The sequence below is a fragment of the Ursus maritimus genome, unplaced genomic scaffold (assembly GCF_017311325.1).
Source record: "Ursus maritimus isolate PB19 unplaced genomic scaffold, ASM1731132v1 scaffold_12, whole genome shotgun sequence".
NCBI lineage: Eukaryota > Metazoa > Chordata > Mammalia > Carnivora > Ursidae > Ursus > Ursus maritimus.
In genome coordinates this window covers 29345204-29367461 of record NW_024423564.1, presented here as the reverse complement: position 1 = coordinate 29367461, position 22258 = coordinate 29345204, and the positions used below count along the sequence as shown (strand labels likewise).

The following is a 22258-nucleotide window of genomic DNA, read 5'->3' as shown; positions in this document are numbered from 1 at the left end:
AAGTGGTTAAAGTTTACATATTCATCCCACAAATGCGCCAGGCTCTACTATATCCCTGAAGATACAATCATGAATAATACCAGTAAGGCTCTGAATTTCCAGATCTTATAGGCCAGAAAAAGAGAGAAAAGAAATCACTATCTACAAGGGAGTTGATGACTACAATAGCTGTGAACAGAAGGCCAGAGGAACACAGAGGAGGGACATCCAACCCAGCCTGGGGCATATGAAGGGTCAGAGAGTGCTTCTGGCAGAAGGGTGTGTCTAAGGCAAAGGATGAGCAGGAACTGGCTAGAGAAAGAGACAGAGAAAGGAGGAGAGAGAAGAGTGTTCCAGGCAGCAGGAAAGGCAGGGCCAAAGCCAGAGATAACAGAAGTCACGGCAAAATCAAAGGATGAAAGACATTCATTTTGCTTGGGCCACAGAGTTCAGGGCAAGAGAGCATCTACAAGATAAAAAGAGCTTCCTAATATTAAAATATAATTGTTTAAAATTAAGTACTTGGTATGACTAGTCTGGATTGTGTAAATATATGACTTACTAGTAATGATGGAGCCAACTAAAAAGTTTCTAGGATGCTTTTTATGTGCAAAGCTGCAGATGACATAAAGGTGAAAAAAACACCTCCATACTTTCAAACAAGTTTGCAGTCTAGCAGGGGAAGTAGGCAGGTAAACAATTAGAAATCTGGGACAGAATGAGTGGGTCCTCTAGTAGACATATCAAAAAAGTGCTGTGGAAGACCAGAGAAATGGTGATTGGATCTAGGGGTGAGGATGGTACTTGACAAAGACAGTTGCTACTGAGCCCGACGATGAAGGATGGGTAGAGTAATCCTGCTTTCATTTTCATTATCTAAATTAGCATATATTATTAAGTTATCCAACAACAAAAAAGAGATATCATAATCTTGCTCATAGATACGTGCATTATAAAAATAATGTATATGCACATTTCTTTGTTGATTGTTCTACATGGTATGAAGTGTGAAAATAAGCTAACAAAATAAAGATTAGAGAGCCATAAAACTGGAAAAGATCTTAGATCATACAGCTTCCTTTTATTGTTTTTTTTTTAAAGATTTTATTTATTTGAGAGAGAGTGAGTGAGAGAGAGACCACAAGCAGGAGGAGGGAGAGGAAGAAGCAGACTCCCCACTGAGCAGGGAGCCCGAAGTGGGGCTGGATCCCAGGACCCTGGGATCATGACCTGAGCAGAAGGCAGATGCTTAACCAACTGAGCTACCCAGGCGCCCCATCATTTTATTGTTTTTTAATACATAAATCTCAAGCCCAGAAAGTTAAGACACCTGCTTAAGATCACAGAAACAGTTTAAAGGTAGAGATAAGACTCCATTGTGGTTCTTGTATTTCTTGTAAGACTTGTATTTCTACCACACTCAGGTGCCTTCTTTAGTAAGAAATCTACAAGTATTTAATAAACAAAAACTAGTTTACCATAAAGGGACTAGACAATTTTTATATACAGTATATAATTTTTATACACATGTTGGTTTTGAACTAATTTGTTCATCAACATTGCAAACACGTTAAAATTTATAAGTAGTAAATTAAAGAGAAATATTTTAGAGCAAATTAAAAATAAGATGACCACGAAAATTCAAAGATATGTGATAATATTCATAGCAAATTGTTAAAAGGAGAACACAGAAGTATCACCTCTTGGTTGTAATTTAATTACATGTCCCCCATGCACATAGGAAAATATATCAGCAAAGATATATTTTAATGTCCTGCCTCTTTCTAGAATGTTTATAAAGATTATTGCTCAATCAATTAATGTGTTCTGGCTATATAAAATATTAATGAAATAAAGAGAATTCATCAGTCTAGGCTTCTTTTCCAATTTTCTATAGCAGTTATTCACCATAGCCAAGAAATAAAAATGAATGACTGTTGTTTATGATTCAGAACAGATGAGTGATACAGTGGAGACTTTTAAACACATAATTGTATTATACAAACCAAAGATGATCCTGGCATTCTTTCTATTCTCTGTTCTTTATGCTTTAAAAATGATGACTTCTCCCTACTGTGATTTATGGTGTTTTCTGGCCCCTTAACATTTTAGAACACACCCATTCAGAGTTGTCTGTAAGATCTTAAATATCATAACCCTCTTCCTTCCAATGGGAGGGCCTGGCCTTCAACTCTACCACCCTAAGGCCTTCCTCACCATCCAACCAAACCAGAGTGTTTCTTGATTCATCTTTTCCTGCCATCCCATGTCCAATCCAGTAGTAAGTTTTGTCAGCAGTACCTCCGAAATAGATTTTGATTCTGAAAACCAATTACCACTTCCTCAGATAGGAACCTAGTCTGAGTCATCAGCAGCCCTCACCTAGAACATTGCAACAGCCTCTTAGGTGTTCTTATCTCTCAAAACCACAGCCTTCACCTAGGGCCAGAGTAAGGCTGTGGCCCTGCCCAAGTCCCCCCCCCCCCCCCCAGTAGGTTTCCATACACTGAGGACACCCTCCAAAGTCCTTAGCATGGCCAGAGGCATCATGATTTGGACCTCACCTATTTCCCAGGCTACCCATCCATTCTCCTTCCCTGCCTTTTGACCCTCTGACCTTTTTTTTTTTTGCTTCCAAAACAAGCAAGCTCTTCTTAAGATCCATTTCCCCTGGGATTTTGCATGGCCGCCCCTTTTCCTTAGTCTTCTTTCAAATGTCTCCTCTTCAGAGAAGACTCTTCCTACTCTGGCTGAAGGAGCATCTCTGCTCCCTCTCTGCCGGCACCCTCTTCTATCTTCCCCATGATACTTATAAGTCGATAAAAATTATCTTCTCCATTTCTTTTTTACCCGTGTAGTCTCTGTCTTCCCTGATTGTTCCATGAGGACAGGAACTTGACTATCTTGCCCATCACTCTATTCCCAACTCCTAAACAGAGTCTGGGACTCACCATGTGACTGCCAAGCCCTCGTAAAAGTTCTTTCCCACATCCTTTCTATGAACACCTTTGTGTTCTCTGGTATAGCACGAAGAGTGGAGCTTCACCAGAGGAGATAGGGTTTTGAATTCCAAATCAACCCTCTTTCTGGCTGTGGGAAAGTATTCTCACCAGCAAACACAGGCAGAATTCTTACATGCAGAGGCCATTGTGAGGTTTAAGTGAGGTCATGGCTGTGAATGCAATGCTTAATACAGAAACTGGCACACAGTCAACATCAGTTAGCATTAATAATGTTTCTGCCTGGCATAGGACAGTGGTCAAAGTCAGGAAATGTGAGTTCTCCTTCCTCCTTTTTTGCTATTTAGTCATTTATTCATAGATTTACTCATTTTCAAAGGTATCTGCACTAACTCTAGGGTTTTCCATATAAGATAAGAATAGGGGAGACCAATAGATGCTTTCCCATTGATACGTGTCTCCTCGTCACTCATTCCTGTTCACTGTGCTTCTGAATCTTGGGTACGGAGTGGCATGACGAGCCCACTGCTTCTACTGTTGAAGACCAGCTCTGATTGGGCTTTGGCAAAACTTTAAAATCGGTCTCCCATCTTCTGTGATTGTGAACAGCGGGACAACATGGTAAGGTTCGGACACCTCTCGTGCTGCCTCCCCTTTTCTTCCCCAAGCTCATCTTATGGACTGAATGGGGATCAAATGCGTCAACCCCTAAGGACCGTGGCTTCCTTCTCCTTCATGGATGTGACCGCCGATTCTGGTCTAAGGCGAGACCAAGGGCACTGCTCAGTGTGGAACTTCTGTGTGGCGAAACTTTATTCATAAAGATTTTCTCCCGCTCTTGGATCATACGTTTAGCCATGGATGGAAATAAGGCAGTGCAAAAGTGAGGATGCACAGGACCTTAGTTTCAGGATTTCCACCAGTAGGCTAATGGTTTTACGATGTGTGAGCGATTTAGTAGAGATGTGTGCAAATTCTGTAAAGCAAATGAATTCCATGCTGACCTCTGCAGTGTAAGGTACGGTGTAACTGCTGGTGCTTAAGTGAACCGTGAAGAAGTGCTTTGTAACTCCAGCCTCGCACCTTTAAAACGGGTCATTGACTTCATTTCATTTCATTTTTGTTCACGCTACACCTCTATCAGTTAGCATTAATTTTGCTAAATTGCAATTATTTATTTTTATGCTAGTCCTGAAGGGTAGTACCATATATTAATCATTTCTATACACCTAGCATCTAACTGACACACATAAGCCCCAATTACAGTAAATATTGGTTGAACCACTGAAAATATATGTGCCTTGGCTAAATTTATATGCCCATATTTACCAGACAGATGTCTGCTTGAATCAGCAGCTTTAAAGGCTGACCTGTATCATTATATAGAAAAAAATCAAAGGGACTTAAAATACATTTTGTTTCTGTTCACTGATCCCTCACAAGTGTATGGTATTCAATCATTATAAAGCCCCTCCTCGTACATCAACTCATTCAGTCCTTAGAACAATATTGTGAGGTAGGAAGCTAAGTCTCAGACCCAAAGAATACGTCGTTCCAAAGACCAAGTAACAAGAGTGGACACGGTCTGAGAAGCTGGGCCTCAATCTGACATTTCCTACAGACTCAACTTTTTAAGAAAAATCACAGGAATTTAAAGACTTTCATTTTGTTATTATTTTTAATATTTTTAGAGACTTTCACTTTTATTTTTCTGATAGCAAGTAGAAATGAAATCAACAACTTGATTATTTGTTCTATTTTGCTCACATCATAGATTCAACATATCTTAGAGTTGAAATCTTTCATGCATTCCTTAAAAAACGGTCTTTCAGCTTTTGTTTGAATGCTCAGTTCTAAGAATAGGAGCATCTGATCTTGTTGAGATAAAATCTGCATCTGGTAACTTGTCTCCATTGGTCCCAGTTCTTTCTTACATTAGCACAGACACTCAGTTCTTCCACCGCTCCTTATATGAGATGGTGTCCAGGGTCCTTGCTGTACAGTGAGTGGATAAAAGCTCAGGGTCTGGCATCAGGGCTTGGTACGTGACCTCAGTCACTTGTTACGTGCCCACAGTGAGTGACCGTGAGGATTAACAGTAACAACCCATGTGACGTGCTTACCTGGACTCAATAGACCCTTAGGGTATATTTTATTATCACTATTAATCTTGATCACCCTATGAACATACTCTAGTTTGTCAATGTGCCTCTTAAAATTCAGCCCCCAAATCCAGACAAAATATTTCAGATGTATGCCATATGTTTAGTAATTAATGAATTTGATTAATGTTCCCCTAAATCTTGGCAGAAGAGAACATCTCTTTCTATACAATAAACAAAACATGCATAAATACCATGACTAGATTCAGACATGTAAATAGAGACATGATTGTCTAACTTTGAGCAAGTTATTCTTTTCCAGTTTTAAAGAGAAATAATTGACCTGCCTCACTGTATAAGTTTCGGTGTACAGCATGGTTTGATTTATATATATTGTGAAGTGATCACCACGACAGGATCAGCTCATATCCATCTTCTCATATAGATACAATAAAAAGAAAACAGAAAAAGGAAAAAAGGAAAAAAATTTCTCCTTATGGTGAGAACTCTTAGGATTTACTCTTTCAAGTTTCTCCTATATTGTACAGCAGCGTTAGCTATTGTCATTACTTTGTAAGTACATTCCTAGTACTTAGTTATCTTATCACTGGAAGTTTGTTCTTTTTGATCACCTTCTTCCAATTTCCCCTCTTCCCATCCTCTGCCTCTGGTAGCCACAAGTCTGGTCTCCTTTTCTATGGGTTTTTGTTCTTTTTTTTTTTTTAAAGATTTTATTTATTCATTTGCGGGAGCAAGTGAGCATGAGCAAGGGGAGGAAGGGGGGAGGGACAGAGAGAGAAGGAGAAGCAGACTCCTGGCTGAGCAGGGAGCCTGATGCAGGGCTCGATCCCAGGACCCTGAGATCATGACCTGAGCTGAAGGCAAATGCTTAACTGACTGAGCTACCTAGGTGCCCTTATGGGTTTTTGTTCTTGTTTTGTTTTGTTTTAGATTTCACATGTAAGTGAGATCATACCACTTAGCATAATGCCTTCAAGATCCATCCATGTTGTCACAAATGATAGATTTTCCTCATTTTTATGGCCAAATAATATTCCATTGGATATACATACACCATAACTTCTTTATCCATTCATCCCTTGATAGACAATTAGGTTGTTTCCATGTCTTGGCTATTGTAAATAATGCTGTTATGAACATGGGGCTACAGGTATCTTTTCAAGTTAGTGCTTTTGTTTCCTTTGGATATGTTCTCAGCAGTAGAATCAGTGGATCATATGGTATTTCTATTTTTAATCTTTTGAGGAACCTCCATACTGTTTTCCATAATAGCTGTACCAATTTACAATCCCACCAACTGCGCACGAGGCTTCCCTCTTCTCCACATCCATGTCAGCATTTGCTACGTTTTGTCTTTTTGATAATGGCCATTCTAACAGGCATAGGGTGATATCTCAGTGTGGTTTTAATCTGCATTTCCCTAGTGATTAGTGATTGCATTTTTTCAGGTACACATCAGCCTTCCATATTTCTTTGGAGAAATGTCTATTCAGGTCCTTTGCCCATTTTTAAATTGGGTTATTTGTGTGTGTGTTTTTAAGAAACAGGATAGAATTTTTTACTGTATTTATTTTAATTCCAGTATAGTTAACATACAGTGTTGTATTAGTCTCAGGTGTACAATATAGTGATTCAACACTTCCACACATCATCCAGTGCTCATCACAGCAAGTGCACTCCTTAATCCCCATCACTTATTTCATACCCCCACCCCCACCTCCCCTCTGGTAACTATCAGTTTGTTCTCTATAGTTAAGAGTCTATTATTTCTCCTTCTCTCTCTCTCTCTCTCTCTTTTGCTTTTGCTCATTTGTTTCTGAAATTCCACATCTGAGTGGAATCATACACTGTTTGTTTTTCTCTAACTTATTTTGCTTAGTATTATACTCTCTAGCTCCATCCATGTCATTGCAAATTGCAAGATTTCATTATTTTTCATGGCTGAGTAATATTCCATTATATATACACCACATCTCATTTATCCATTTATCTATCAATGGGCACTTGGGATGCTTCATGTGTTTTTTTTTTCTCTATTGAGTTGTATCAGTTCTTCATATATTTTGGATATTGACCCCTTATCAGATATATGGCTTGCAAATATTTTTTCCAGTTCCATAGTTTGTCTTTTTACTTTGTTGGTGGTATCTTTTGCTTTGCAGAAGCTTTTTAGTTTGCTGTAGTCCCAACTGTTCATTTTTTAATTTTGCTTCCTACGCTTTCAGTGTCATATTAAAAAAATCATTACCAAAACCCATGTCAAGGAGTTTTATCCCTATGTTTTCTTCTAGGAGTTTCATGGTTTCAGGTCTTATATTTAAGTCTTTAAACTATTTTGAGTTAATTTTTGTGAGTGGTGTGAGATACAGGTCCAGTTTCATTCTTTTATATGTAACTATCCAATTATCCCAGCACTATTTACTGAAGAGACTATCTTTCCTCTGTTGAGTATTCTTGGTTTCCCTATCATATATTAGTTGACTGTATTTGCTTTGGTTATTTCTGGGCTCTTGATTCTGTTCCATGGGTCTATTAGTCTGTTTTTAATGTCAGTACCATACTGTTTTGATGACTATAGCTTTATAGTATAGCTTGAAACCAGGAAGTATAATATCTCCTGGTTTATTCTTCTTTCTCAAGATTTCTTTGGCTGTTCAAATTCTTTTGTGGTTCCATATAAATTTTAGGAGTGTTTTTTTTCTACTTCTGTAAAAAATATCCTTGAAATTTTCATACTGATTATATTGAATCTATAGATAGCTTTTGGTAGTATTGATTTTTTAACAATATTAATTCTTCTAATCCACGAACGTAAGATACTTTCCCATTTACTTTTGTCTTCTTCAATTTATTTCATTCATGTCTTGTAGTTTTCAGATTAGAGATCTTTTACCTCCTTAGTTAAATTTATTCCTAAGTATTTTATTGTTTTGATGGTATTGTAAATGGGATCAACTTCTTTCCAGATGAGTTTCCAGAAATTTCACTGTTAGTGTATGGAAACACTACTGATTTTTGTATGTTAACTTTTTATCCACAATTTTACTGAATTCATTGATTAGAATTGTTTTTTTGGTTGAGTCTTTGAGCAAGTTATTGTAAGGATTTGTTTCCTAAGGTGATATAAGACTATGTGGTTTGACGGATACTTAAAAAGCGACAAGAATTCTTACACCAAATGTAAGCAAAAGACTTGCTCACACCAACCAAGCCTGTTCTCTCACTTCAGCAGTGGATGCTCCCCAGCAACAAAATTGAGTGCTGGGACACAGAAGGGAGTACACTGGGAGATGGGAGTTTGTAATCTCATTATCAGTAGCTAACATATTATGACCATAGTAGCCTACTGTTTTAATATTGCAGCACACTAGGCTGTTTTTCACATACATTGTCTTCAGCCTAGAATTACCTATTGGAAAAATTCATAGGTCCTGCTATTGTTATGATACTGTGTTACGGACTAAAAGCTTTTCTTTACTCAGGTAGGAGCCAAAACAAATAAACAAAAGTCAATAGCTCCCCCATTTCCTACTCCCTTTCTTCCATTAACTTAGAAAAGGAAATCGATACCTTCTTGTGTCTTCATAGAGTCTCATGAACGTACACGGATGGATGCAAGGAGAGATTACATAGCTAAGTGATTAGATGCTTATAGAAAAATAGAAGGGTAGATAGAGGGGAGAATAGTAGGAAAGAGAGGTAGATAAATGATAGATAAATAGATAGGCAGATAGATAGATATGATAGAATGAGAAGTAGAGGATACTATTATAGAAAACAACTCCGGCTGGGTGTGAAGATACTTGAATTTCCAATCTGGACTCTGCCATTAACTTGCTTGTGATTTCACTTAGTCCTTTAACCTCCCTTGATTGTTGCAGTAGAGGTGTTGCCAACCAGCATGTTGGGCCCTATTGGTAGGTCCTGAACTCTTAAGAGACAGCTTTGTAAATCCATCATCACTGCCCTATTAACCACCATTCCTCCCTGTCAGTAGTTTATCAGGATTCTTAGTAGAAGGCATACTTATTACGCACACCTCCCAACCATACTCTCAGGGATGCCCATTTCCAGAACAGAGAGGTGGTTTGGGGTATCTGGGACCAAATGATGTTTAGGTTCTAAATTCTATGATTCACCATACATAAACATAGCCTCTTAAAATTTGCCTTTCAGAATAGATTTCCTATGAACGCAATCCTTTCTGTGAACACTAATTTTTCTAAACTCTGATGAGCAGGCCTGCTTTTGCAGCTCCCTGATTTTCTAGGGCCCAGACCAGTTGAAAATGCTCAAATCTTAGGCAAAATCATGACATATGAAAATTTACATATAGCTTGCTTCAACTTTCCTTTTCTGTGCTGTATTTCCTGCAGTGACAAGGGCTCTTGAAAGGACCTGATAACTTCCTTCTCTTTTAACTCCCAACTCACTACAGAATAAGAGAAATTCTGATAATTAGTAAGTATACATTATAGACTCCTACATCACTATGGTGGGAAAGGGCTTATGGATTTTGCTGGAGTGTCTGTTGTCAACTCAGTTTCACCACCACCTCTTCCAGCCAGGAACTACATTTCTCCCAACACCTTCCCCATATGGCCAGAGTCAGCATCTCTTTCATGAAGAGACACTCCTATGAGAATTGAAAGGCTGCAGAGGCGAGGCTATAATTCTCAGGATGCAGTTCAGTTAGATGCATGAGTAGATGTGAGGTTCTAAAGAATTACCAGGTGAGATTCTAAAGAATTACCTTGATCAGTGCTACAGACTGAGATAGAGGGCAGGAACTTTCCAGAGGTCCTTAAAATTTGCACACCACTGAATCACCTGCTTTAGAACGGCATCCTGAGATCATCGCTGGTGGCTTCCCTGATCTTGGTTCCCCTAACTCTTCCAGTGGTTGGTTATACCTCTAATCCCCTGCATTGAAACTCTTCATATCTGAAATACACAGCAGCTTCTGTATTCCCGACCAAAGCTGGACTCCATGGGCATTACCTGATTCAACTATTTATGGGTATGTGAGTCCACTTCGTGACATATCTGCTGAGTTGGCATTCAACTTATTCATGAACACCTAAAACAATATGGAAATTGCTTGCTTTGGAAACAGCCCATTTCATGGGACGCCTGGGTGGCTCAGTCAGTTAAAGCGTCTACTTTCAGCTCAGGTCCTGATCCCAGAGTCCTGGGACTGAGTCCCACATTGGCTCCTTGCTCAGCAGGGAGGCTCCTTCTCCCTCTGCCTCTGCCTGCTGCTGTCCCCGCTTGTGCTCTCTCTCTCTCTGACAAATAAATAAAATCTTAAAAAAAAAAAAGAAAGAAACAGCCCATTTCATTAAAGAATTGCCCAAATTGTTAGAAGGCATATCATAGTGTAAAATAGAATGAACACAGATTTTTTTTTTTTAATCACAAAAGCCTGGCTTTGTAACCTGTTTGCCACTTAAAAACATTGGGCACGTTGCAAAACTTCTGTCTCAGTTTTCTTTTCTGTAAAGTGAAGGCAATACTTGTACCTACTTTTCAGGGTTGTTATAAGGACTAAATGAGGTCAAGCATATAAGCCGTCTTTTCCTTACATTAACTACAAATTGGCATTCATATAACTTTCACTCTTTGGGCCGAATTCTGTCATCTGGAGTCATGCAGGCAGGGACCCAGCTGGCCCACAGAGCACCTTTGTCAGAGCGAAAGGCTGACTCAGCCTGGCACTGGGGCATATGGTTTGGTGAGCAAAGCAAGAACTGGATTTCAGCCCCCACTGCCCCTCAGCTGAGCACCCTTGAGCACCCTTAAGCGGAACAACTAACTACTGGGTCACTGTGGGCAGATTAAATATAATCTCTCATGAAAATTCTTCATGTATCTTAAGACATCTCTCAATTCCTCAACTCCCCTTTCCTCTTCTCTCTAAACCAAATGTTAATAATTGGATGAGGACTGCCCCCATATGAACAGTGCACTCTTCATTAACAAATGCTTCCGCCAGAGGATGAATAAATGGAAGACTAATTACACCACCTAAGAGTTGTTCACACTGTAGTGTCACCTTAGTTGCACGTTTGCATTTTTAAATGTTACTGTAGAGGTTTATCCTCTTGTTGAAGATTGTTGGACATTGGAACCATGTGGGGAGGGATGTGTGGGTGTCTCCTGCTAAGTATGAGAAAGAGGAAGGTGTGTAGAACCCTCACTTGGCCCTAAGGGGCTACACCGAAGGGGCTCTCTGGTTTCATCCTTTAGGTCAACTAGGCAGGGGAGGGTGGGGCCAGGGGTTGATACCTACTTCCCCTCCAGGTTGCTGACCCACTTCAACTTTGGTTGGGCCCAAGGCAAGAGAATAAATGGAAGGCTATAGATCATAAGCCTAAATATTAAGAAGTTATAAATAAAGCTAAAAACTGCTAAATAAAATATGTTCTATCTTCTTACCTTGACAAATAAATATTCATAATGACAAAATTGAGAAAATGTGTGTAAAACTATTTTTTATATAACTGACAGCAAAGTATCAAAGATGACTGAATTAATTATTATTGTGCATGTCTGGGTATTCTGTTGATGAGCTGGTGATACTTGGATGAGTAACAAAGACATACACAATTCATTATTATATATTTGTTACATAAAATTAATTTATGCCTTCATTTTAGCAAAATTACTAATTATATTGGTATAACCAAGATTTTCACGTGTTCTATTGACAGCAATGACAAATTAACCAGTATTTCTTCAGTCACTGTAGCTCATATATGTAATATATATATTTTATTTCATTTCAGTTTGGAGAAACTTCACTCTCCTAAGGCAGGAGCAATGGGAATTGTCAATAAAAGTCTTAAACCAACACTTGAATTAGAAAATGAACTTTACGTATGAATTTTACATATGCTCAAAAAACCGTAATGCAGTTGCATGTAACAATGTAGCACTTTTGCAGAAAAATCATAAACTATTTTAATATCAAATGCACTGCTTTCATTGTTAACATGACCATGTTAAAGGAATATCTTTTTTTAAAGGAATGTCTTTTAAAGGAATATCTAGGTATATACAGTATTACATTCTTATTTTATATTTTCTAATTGGGTTATTATAAAGGAAAATTAGTAGGGCACTGCTTAACTTATTCAAATCTTTCTTCAGTTAAGACTATATTCTCATCTATGATGGCCAGAAACATAGTCTCCATTAAAATTAGAAATTATTGAGACTCATTTATACATGAATGATCTCTCATTTTTAACCAAACTTTTATATTATTTAAATAGAGCTTAATTTTAATTTTAGAAGATTTTTAATTATCTTATTAAACATTTTCATAAAAGCAGAACCATTTGCAATTCTAGCATTCAGAGGCCATCTAGTTACCAATGTAAAGAATAGGTACCATGTGCCCTAGAGGTTACATCTAGACTAACAAATACAATTTTAGGAGTGATATGAATTGTTGCTAAATGTTCCTTTCCTACTCTATGCAACAGTCAATACTGCATCAGTTCCTGAGTACCTGGAACCAAGCTGGAACAGAGAGAAGCAAGAAGATGGATGCTTGGTGCTCTTGGGAAATGATACTTTATTATGCAAAAATCTATAACATTCATACTGCGTGAGAGGAAGAATTTGACAAGTTCATTTGTCTTTTCTCTTACCTAAGTGCTTCTGCCAGTCCAATTCTCCCTGCACTCCAGGGCACCGTCTGGTTCCTGCATGGATGGTAGCACAGTCCACAGATCCTTGTGGCTTCAGAAGCTGTTTAAGGGACAAAGGGCAAGAGATGAAGAGACAGTCTCCTGGGTCTTGAACTGTGTTAAGTCACTACAGTGGGTCACCCTGTGTCAATGCTAATCACCAATCCTGGGTGACAGACACATCTGTGTGGCCTTTAATACACACGTTTTTGCGTGTGTTTATGATCTGTGGAGCCCCAAAGGGTAGTACTGCTAGGAAGCTTCCCTCCCCTCTGTGGAGGTCTGACTGAGTCTAGCACAGGGAGCCTATCTATACCTTAACCCAGGTCGCGTGCCCCTGGGCCTTTTTTGCCTGAAGGTTGTCTTTTCACTCACCTTCTGCTCCAAGACTTCCACACACATCTTTTTTGTTTGGAGCGTCTTTGAAGCTACTGATCAAGAATTATTGTTTTTGAAGACATCACATCCCCCTTTTTGATATCTTAGAATGAACCTGTCTGGTTATAAAGTTTCTGGCAAAATTTTGCTTCTCTATTAAGGAAGGTTTTACTGTAATTTATAAACTACACTCTGGATACCTACATTTTCTAGAGAAGGGCACAGATTTTAGGACAAACTCTCCTTTCTGTTTCTCACAGTCTAAGAATTAAAGAAATTTCCAATAAACAGGAGTTCTTGTTTCGTGGTGTTTTTTTTTTTAAGAATTTGCTGTTATGACATACTGTGTTGTATGCCATGAATCTACTGATCTCAATGAAGCTTTCAATATTATGTTACAGTGTAATAAGATCAGATGTACTTAGTAATCAACATAATGTGAGGAAAGTGCTTAAAACAGTGCTTAGCATGAAGTAAGTACTTAATACATGTTAGCTTTCTCATTAGGATTACTAAAATTAGAAATTTAGATATGGCTTCCCTTTCTCCTCCACACAAATTCTCTCCTATGATCATTCTGATTGCATTGTGAGGTATGCAGGGCAAACATCTCCCTTCTATAGATGGTAGAACAGAGAGTCAAAGAGCTGAAGCTAATGGAAGATCCCATGCTTGTGGATGGTAGACTACAGCCCGAATTCTCTAATTCTTACTGGCCAAAAAGAAGCAGTGGCATCTTTTGCCCAAAGCAGTTAAATCCCCCTGCCCTTTTCTTTGTCTTTTCACCAAAATAAGTGCCACAATAGCCCTCAAATAGAAAAACACCTTGTGCCTAACACATACCTAACATGGGCAACAGTCTCAAAATTCTGAGTATGGATTTCAGTATGATGAAGTTGAGTTTACAGGACATAAGATTCCAAGTTTCCTCCTGAAGGGAAGTGTAGGTCAGAACCATGCCTGCCATTTGAGGGTAATGCCAACAGGCCATCGATGCAAGCAGAATGTAATTGGCAGACGGAGCTCCCACAGAAGTTCCCCAAATCAAAGTTTGCCAGTGGCTGAGAGCTGCTGGACTCTTTTTAGCTTTACTTTTCTGGTGCCCCCCCAATGACAGACCTTCCCACTGTCTTCTCTACAAATGTTCTCTTTGTTTTCATGAAAGTTCTCACCAGGAGGACTGAAAGGCCTTTCTTCTTCTTCTTTTTTTTAAAAGATTTTATTTATTTATTTGACAGAGAAAGGCAGCCAGAGAGAGAGGGAACACAAGCAGGGGGAGTGGGAGAGGAAGAAGCAGGCTCTTAGCGGAGGAGCCTGATGTGGGGCTCGATCCCAGAATGCTGGGATCACACCCTGAGCCGAAGCCAGACGCTTAACGACTGCGTCACCCAGGCACCCCTGAAAGGCCTTTCTTCTGGCACTGGTCATTCCCCACTGACTTTGCCCCCGTCCCAACTTCTCCTTCCATGTACTTCTATTGCATGTATGGTCCCTACTACAACACTGAGCGTTGCAGTATATATCTCAGAAAACAAGTGAGGCTTCTCTGCACAATTAGATTTTAAGCAACTGAAGGGAAAAGGCTATATATACACTTTAATGTCCCTCATCATACCCAGCACAATGCTGAACATGGATAGGGGTTCAATCACATTTGTCAATTTTCAAACTTTTGTTTTACACTCTTAAAAAATCACTGAGAGTCTAAAGAGATGTTGTTTATGGGATTATAGCTATCAAACACCAACTGTATCAAAAATTAAAACTGAGAAAATTCTAAAATATCACTGCAAAACAAGACAACAGAAGTGTGCTTTTTGTTGTGTTTCTACATAGATGCAATGAAAACTTGACAATTTCAAAATAACAATTCATTGGACAATACTGAGGTGACAGAGACTACACCAGATATATAATTGAAGATAACTACTTAAAGCACAGAAGTACTGAGAACAACTGAGTTAATCTCAGAAAAAATCTCAGAAAATGTACTAATATCCTAAATTTAACTACCTTAGAACATTCCAGAAAACACAAGATTACATAAGTGTACATTCCATAAATTGTCAAAAGAATGATATTAACCCATAGCATGCAGTCTTATGAAAACTCCACTGTACACACATGACAGAATGAATGAAATAGGCCAAAAGTATTTCAGTAGTATTGTAAAAAAAAAAAAAAAAGAAAAAGAGTTTTGATTTCATGATTCCCCTAAAAGAGTCTTGGGGACCCCTAAGGTGTTCCAAGACCAGACTTTAGAAACCAGTGGATTAAATTATAGTCTAGGTTAGTTAGAAAATAATAGGACCATTAGAATCTATATTCTAGTGATTGGTATTTATCTTAGGTACATGGTGCTGAAATGAGTCAACCATCTACTCTTATCAGTCATTTAAGTACCCCGAAACTTAATGGCTTCAGTCCGTAAGCATTTATTATTCCCAGTTTCTGTGGATCCAGAATCTGGTGTAGTTTAGTTAGGTGCTGGTGACTCAAGGTGTCTACGAGGACCAGTGCTGTGGTTTCATATGGAGGGTTACTCTGCAGGGAATCTGCTTCCATGCTTGCTTATGTGGTCGTCAGCAGGGTTTGGTTTCTCACAGACTATGGAATGGAGGCCTCGGTTTCTCACTGTTGCCTGGAGGTCCTTGACACATGGGCCTCTCTCTCTATAGCAGCTCACATCTGGCAGCTGGCTTCCCGCAGAGCAAGCGAGTGAGAGTGAGACAGGGGTCCCAAGATGAAAGCCTAATCTGGTGACAGATTCTATTTCTTAGAAGCAAGTCAACAAATCCAGCCCACACTAGAGGGGAGGGGACTGCCAAGGATATGACTACCAAGAGGCTGAAGTCACTGGATCCCACAGTAGAGGCTACCTATAATAGCATTTTCTTTTTTTTTCTTTTTTTTAATTTTTTTTTAAAGATTTTATTTATTTATATGACAGCCAGCGAGAGAGGGAACACAGCAGGGGAGTGGGAGAGGAAGAAGCAGGCTCCCAGCGGAGGAGCCCGATGTGGGACTCGATCCCGGAACGCCAGGATCACGCCCTGAGCCGAAGGCAGACGCCCAACGACTGCGCTACCCAGGCGCCCGTATAATAGCATTTTCTTTATTGGAAAAGGAAAGGGATGACTCAAAGAATAAATGATAAGCCAAGCACCAGTTTCTCACATTGCTGTTAATCTTATGCCCAGCTTTCTCTTGTTGTCACACCACTCCTTTCTTGCATGACTTGTACTTCCGTAACCAATAAGGTGGCTTTATATTGGTGAGAAGAGCCTATTGAGATATTTGAAGATTAGAGCTTTACAGCTTTAGTTCCTCTTTCTTAGGTTTCATTGGGTTGTCTATTATAATAAACATTCCTCATCCCGGGGTGTGTCAGCCTACTAGCTGTCCTTCAAAATCCATCTTTTCCATATTTCTGGGCACATGACCACCCAGTAAGCAATTACATTTCCCAGCCTCCTTGGCAGCAAGAAGTGACTACAGGCCTGAAGTTTAGGATAATGGGATGTGAGAGAAAGAGATGTGTGCAACTTCTGTGTCATCTCCAGCTTAAGAGGGGCTCCACATGCTGGATTTTGGCTCATCACCATCCCTACCAGCTGGAAATGATGACAACTTGAGCAGCCTTGGAAGCCATATGTCACCCCGGCTTCATGGAGCAGTGCTTCCCCTCCAGCCTAAATCAGCCAGACTGTCTTTTGAGAGAGAAACAAACTTCTATTTTATTTAAGTCACTATTTGGGGGGCTTCTTTGCTATTCTCCTGCTTTATTTGAGATAAGTTAGACTAGCAGCCAAGACAGAACTGTTTCACTCTAGGTAAAACACCATTTTAGTCTATGGTGGAGGATATCGTGTAGGTGTGGGGACAGGGGATATATGGGAACTCTTTGCGCTTTCCACTCATTTTGCTGTGCACCTAAAGCTACTTTAACGTTCATCAATTTAGAGCAAAACACTGTTTTACTCTTAGTAAGTAACAAAAAATATTTTACTCAATCATTCATTTATATTGTTCAATAAATATATGAGCACCTACTAGGTACCAGATACACTGGGGATATTGTAGTGAAAACCACAGTCACATTCTTTACCCTTGTGGAATTTTCTGGTTAGGGATATCAAAGTTAAATGAGCAATTATTTATGTGTTAATTAATTACAATTGTGATTAATGCTAAGAAGGAAAGTATGAGTGCCTTGTGAGTATATAACAAGAGGCCCTAAGTCTATGAAACTCTAATGGAGATCATGTATATTTTAAAATAAATAAATGCTCAATGAAAATAATTTCATATTGTAACACATTTTTATTTGTTGAAAGAGATGCCCTAAGCAGTAAAAAAAATAAAAGTTGGCACGTGGCCTTAGCCTTGGTTTCCTCATCTGTAAAGTTCAAGGATATACAAAATTTGCATATGGTATTTAGCTTTTCCCCTTCTTACATCTCTATCCCCATACCAGATCTTCACCTGCATAGTAAGACCTAATTTAAAAAAATTTTTTTTAATTTAGGGGCGCCTGGGTGGCTCAGTCAGTTAATTGGCTGCCTTCAGCCCAGGTCATGATCCCAGAGTCCTGGGATCGAGCCCCGCAACAGGCTCCTTGCTCAAAAAGAGCTTGCTTCTCTCTCTCCCTCTGCTTGCCATTCCCCCTGCTTGTTCTCTCTCCCTCTCTCTGTCAAAAAAATAAATAAAATCTTTAAAAAGTTTTTTTTAATTTAAATTCAATTAATTAACATGTAATGTATTATTAGTTTCAGAGGTAGAGTTCAGTGATTCATTAGTCTTATATAACACCCAGTGCTCACTACATCATGTGCCCTCCTTAATGTCATTACCCAGTTACCCCATCACCCTCACCCTCCTCCCCAGTAAGACCTAATTTTTTTCAACAGCTATAACAGTGCCAATTTAGATAAAAGACCTTCTTTGTTCCCAAGAATAATCTGAATATATATAGAAAGGGTCATGTTAATCCACGTTTTAATGACATAAAATGGGTCCAAAGGAGAAATCAGGCTAAGATCTCGGAGAAATGAGTTCAAGGTCAACGTGACATTTCACTTTTTGTGTTGATCTGTTAAAAAAAAAAAGAGCAAGCTATTTCCTCTTCTAACACTTTGCTAACATACTGATGACTCAAGTACATTTCTGAAGTGCTTCGAGCTCTTTGGAGGTTAGATAGGCCCTGAGTAATACATCCGGAGTAAGGCCTCCTGAAGACAAGCACTTGGTTTCTGCTAGTTGTGACATCAGTTGTCCTTTTGCTCTTCTGTAATTCTTTCTCTGTGGAGATATCATGGGAACAGGCTGGAAAGCTAAAACAGAGATATGCTCAAGCTTTGGGCCTATGAGAAGTCAGAGAGGCAGTATGTAGTCAGTAATCACATGGGCACTACATCCAACCTACTTGGTTCAAACTCTGGCTCTGACTTTGTGCAAGTTACTTAACTTTTCTGTTCTTCTGTTGCCTCATCTGTAAAATGAAGGTAATAGCATTGACCTCATAAGTTGTTGTGAGAATTAACTGAGTTTTACATTATGTAGAGTTCTTAGAACCAGGGTCTGGCATGTGGCAAGTGATTATTAATTATTACAATTAATCCCACTTGGATCAGATTTTTATTTACAGTAGTTAGAACATTTTAAGTTGGGTTAACCCATCAACAATGGGGGAGGGTGTGTGTGAATACAGAGGCAAAAAAAAAAAAATGCAGAGAAGAGTTCTTTGAATAATCAGGTATATTGTTCCCAGAGAAAACTCAGTTTGTTTCATACCAGACCCCAAAGCTCTGCCTGGCCTTGTCTTGTCCTGGTTACAAAAATGAAAGAAAAAGGTCACTCCTTGTTTCTTGCTCTTTACTTGGTAGAAAGGAATTCTGGACCCTTAAACTTAGAGTATGGCTATGGACCCATAACTTTTCCCCACCAAAGCCTACACTGTACTTGAAGATACATCCTTCCCCATCCATTCTTTTTCCTGCATCACTGCAAGAATTTAAAATCTTATCAAAATCACCAGCCTTTCCCAACAAGTCACACATCCCCAAAGCCAAGTTCAATTATGCCTCTCAGTGAAAGGAACCTACTCTCCAGAAACAGAGGGTCGGCAGCTCCTCAGCACAGCGTAAATTAATATCACAGCTGCCACTTTCGTAAGAAAATCAAAACCAGCTTTTCAGTTTGTAAACATAAACTTCACAGACCACTGTAGGAAAGATGTTCCTAAGTATTCTGAATTTGCAACACCCGGAAAAACCTTCGGAGTGTTATTTACAGTATTTGCTTCATAGGGAGGAGAATTAACATTTCAGCGGCTCAGGGAACCAATGCACAGATAGGAAAGCAAGCAAGCAAATTATTTAATGATTACTTTTTAAAAATATGTCACTGTGCAGAAAAGTGTTTGGAGATACACAGAAGGCCTGTGTCACTGTCTGACACTTCTTCATTATCACTTCAATAGCCCTGAATCCAGGGGATGGGAGCACAAACCCTTAGTATTTCTGACTTCCATGAAACACTTCATATAAAAATAATGACTTTCGTGCTTGGAGCCCCACCCCAACATTTTAGAAAATATCATGTTCTTACCTTAAAGCAGTGCTTTTTGTATCTCAAAACATTTGAGGTGCTGTTTATTGCATTTTGTGTTCAATGCATTTAATTTGCAATTCACTGTTCTTGATGAAGTATTATCAATAATGTATTCTTCCCACATTCTACCTTAAAAAAAACAAAACATTTACAATGGAATGAAGTAAAAACACATCGATGGAAAGACTGTCTCCACTAGGCAATGCCGAATGAATTTGAACTTTGCCTTTCCACAAGGCAGCCATCGCTATGGAACTCCGAGGGCAGATTACTGCTTTTCTGGTACTTGAGTGTATCAGAACATGGATTTGCCGACAACAGCTGCAGCAAATTCCCCTGACTGAGAAGAATTACAAGTATTATCACCTAGATCATTAAACTGGGTTCATAGATTGCAGAATGTCTTCAATCAATTCATCTTAGATAACTTGAAGCCAGCTGGACCCCCTCAGTGAGAACTTGACTTAATTGGCCAATAAGTGGCTGAAAAAGGTGCATGCTATTTGATAAAATTACGGACTGAGCAGGTGATTACAGTTTGGAGAAGCACCGAGTGTAGACTGCAGGTCAGCCCTTCTGGGGAGGGCTAAGTTAATGTCCACTATTAAGGGCTGCTGTGAAAAATGGTGGCTTGCTTGGAGCTCAGATGGAAAGGAAGATCCAGGTCAGGCTTCAGCTGATGGAGTGGGTGAGAGGTACACATTTATCATCTCTTTGGCCTCATTTCTGCCTTGGTAATAGTCCCACACTAACCACTCCGGCAGTTGCCTGATTTTCTGTCTCCCTTTCATTTTATTGGCATAACTAAAAATATTGCCGTAGCCAACAAATCCATCTGGAAGGAAAAAACCACTTTTTCCTCAATAGTGTCCCAAGAGTCTTTCGCACGGAAAGGTTAAGGAATCAAGAATTTGAAGAACATACCATTTATACATACGTATCAATAATTATTCTCTCCCTGTAGTGAGGGAGTTGAAGTATGATTGTTTGCATGTTAGATGTCTACATTTTTATCAGCACTGTTTAAGGAAATGGGCAAATCAAAATTGGAATATGTTACCAGACTGTTGGCAGAAATTATTAAAAACAACTCTTTCTTCGTGTTGAAACAAAGGTTTCTTAACATAATGCTTCCCTGGCATTTTTTCCCCCTGCCACTAAACGTTTTAGCCAGTTTGCAAAAAAAATAAAACTTTTGACAGATTTAGTTCAAGATTTCAGGTTAACAGACCTGCAACAACACATTGTCACTTGAATTATTGGTGTTAGACAATAATATGGCTTTATTCGGGGGGAAGTCCCAAGATGAAGGTTCCAGCGCACAATGTTACTCATTTACTCTTATCCAGAAACATACCTGTCTCGTGAATTTTCACTAAACAAAGTAATTTTACTATATACTAATCATCACTGGGGTTTTAGCAAGTAGAAAGATGGAAAATAACTCAAACTAAGGCCGTAGTTTGAACTATAGCCTAAGCAATCAGACACATCTTAAACTTCCTGGTGTTCTTAAGAAAAATGAGTTCATCAGCTTGCAAATGCCAATTGCATCACTAGTATTGCTTCAACTCAATTTTTTAACTTACTTTTGGAAGTCTGATCAATGATTCTGAACTTTACTTTGCTCATTAGTGTGCCATTTGGGCAGACATACTGGAGTACTATGGCAGAAATCTACACAGCACTCGAATGGCCACGTTCACTCCTTTATGGTGGCACAAGCCTTCTTTCCAAGTAGGAAGTGTAATCTGACTTTGGAGCCTCTGCACCCGCTTATCTCCCTACCTGGAATACTCTTCCTCGCTCTTCAGGCCTGTGCTCATAGGTTGTACCTCAAAGAGGCCTTCCCAGCCACTCTACCTAAAATTGCCACCCGCCATCCTTCCCTGGTCCTTGCCCTGTTTAATCTCTACTCATATTATAGATTTATGGGCTTATTTTGTACCTCCACCAGTAGAATATGAATTCCATAAAGATCGGGGCATGGTTTGTCTTGTTCATATCTATATCCCCTATGCCTAGCATATATTACATGCTCAATAAACATGGATGAATGGATCTTTTGTCCAAGAGCCACCAAGAATATAATTTATAGGTTGTCATAACAACAAGCCACCAAGTGTTCACCAGAGGGACTCCCTAGTAGAACTTGTCAGATTACCAGGGTAGTTCAATAGCAGATCTAGTATAAGTTCATGGCCATACAGCTCACCAACTTTTCAACATCCCCATGTCCACCAGAGTCCTGCCACAGTCCAGTTTATTTCTCCTTGAAGCCTTTCACCTCTGCTCAGACCTTTAATCTCTCCCACACTTCCCCAACCCTCACCTCTCTCCTCCTCTGCCCACCGTCTCTCATTTAACTTTCATCTAGTTCTCTCATTTTCCTTAATAGTTTCATGTTCCCTCATCATCTTTCCAGCTAGTCTGTAAGCTCACTGAAGGCAAGAAATAGGCTCTAGATAACTTTTCTCAATCCTCACTGCTTCAATCCCATAAAAAGTAT

At 39.2% G+C, this 22258-nt stretch overlaps 1 long non-coding RNA gene across 1 annotated transcript in view; it reads right to left on the bottom strand.

Annotated features, from left to right (window-relative positions):
- LOC103662906 overlaps positions 1 to 19870 on the bottom strand; it is a 31003-nt gene extending 11133 nt beyond the window's left edge. Inside the window, exons 1-2 of the long non-coding RNA XR_568582.2 lie at positions 19747 to 19870; positions 12721 to 12820 (exon numbers count right to left, since the gene is read on the bottom strand). This is a non-coding gene — a long non-coding RNA (uncharacterized LOC103662906). The remainder of the gene's footprint in view (positions 1 to 12720; positions 12821 to 19746) is intronic.
- Between the last annotated feature and the right edge of the window lie 2388 nt (positions 19871 to 22258).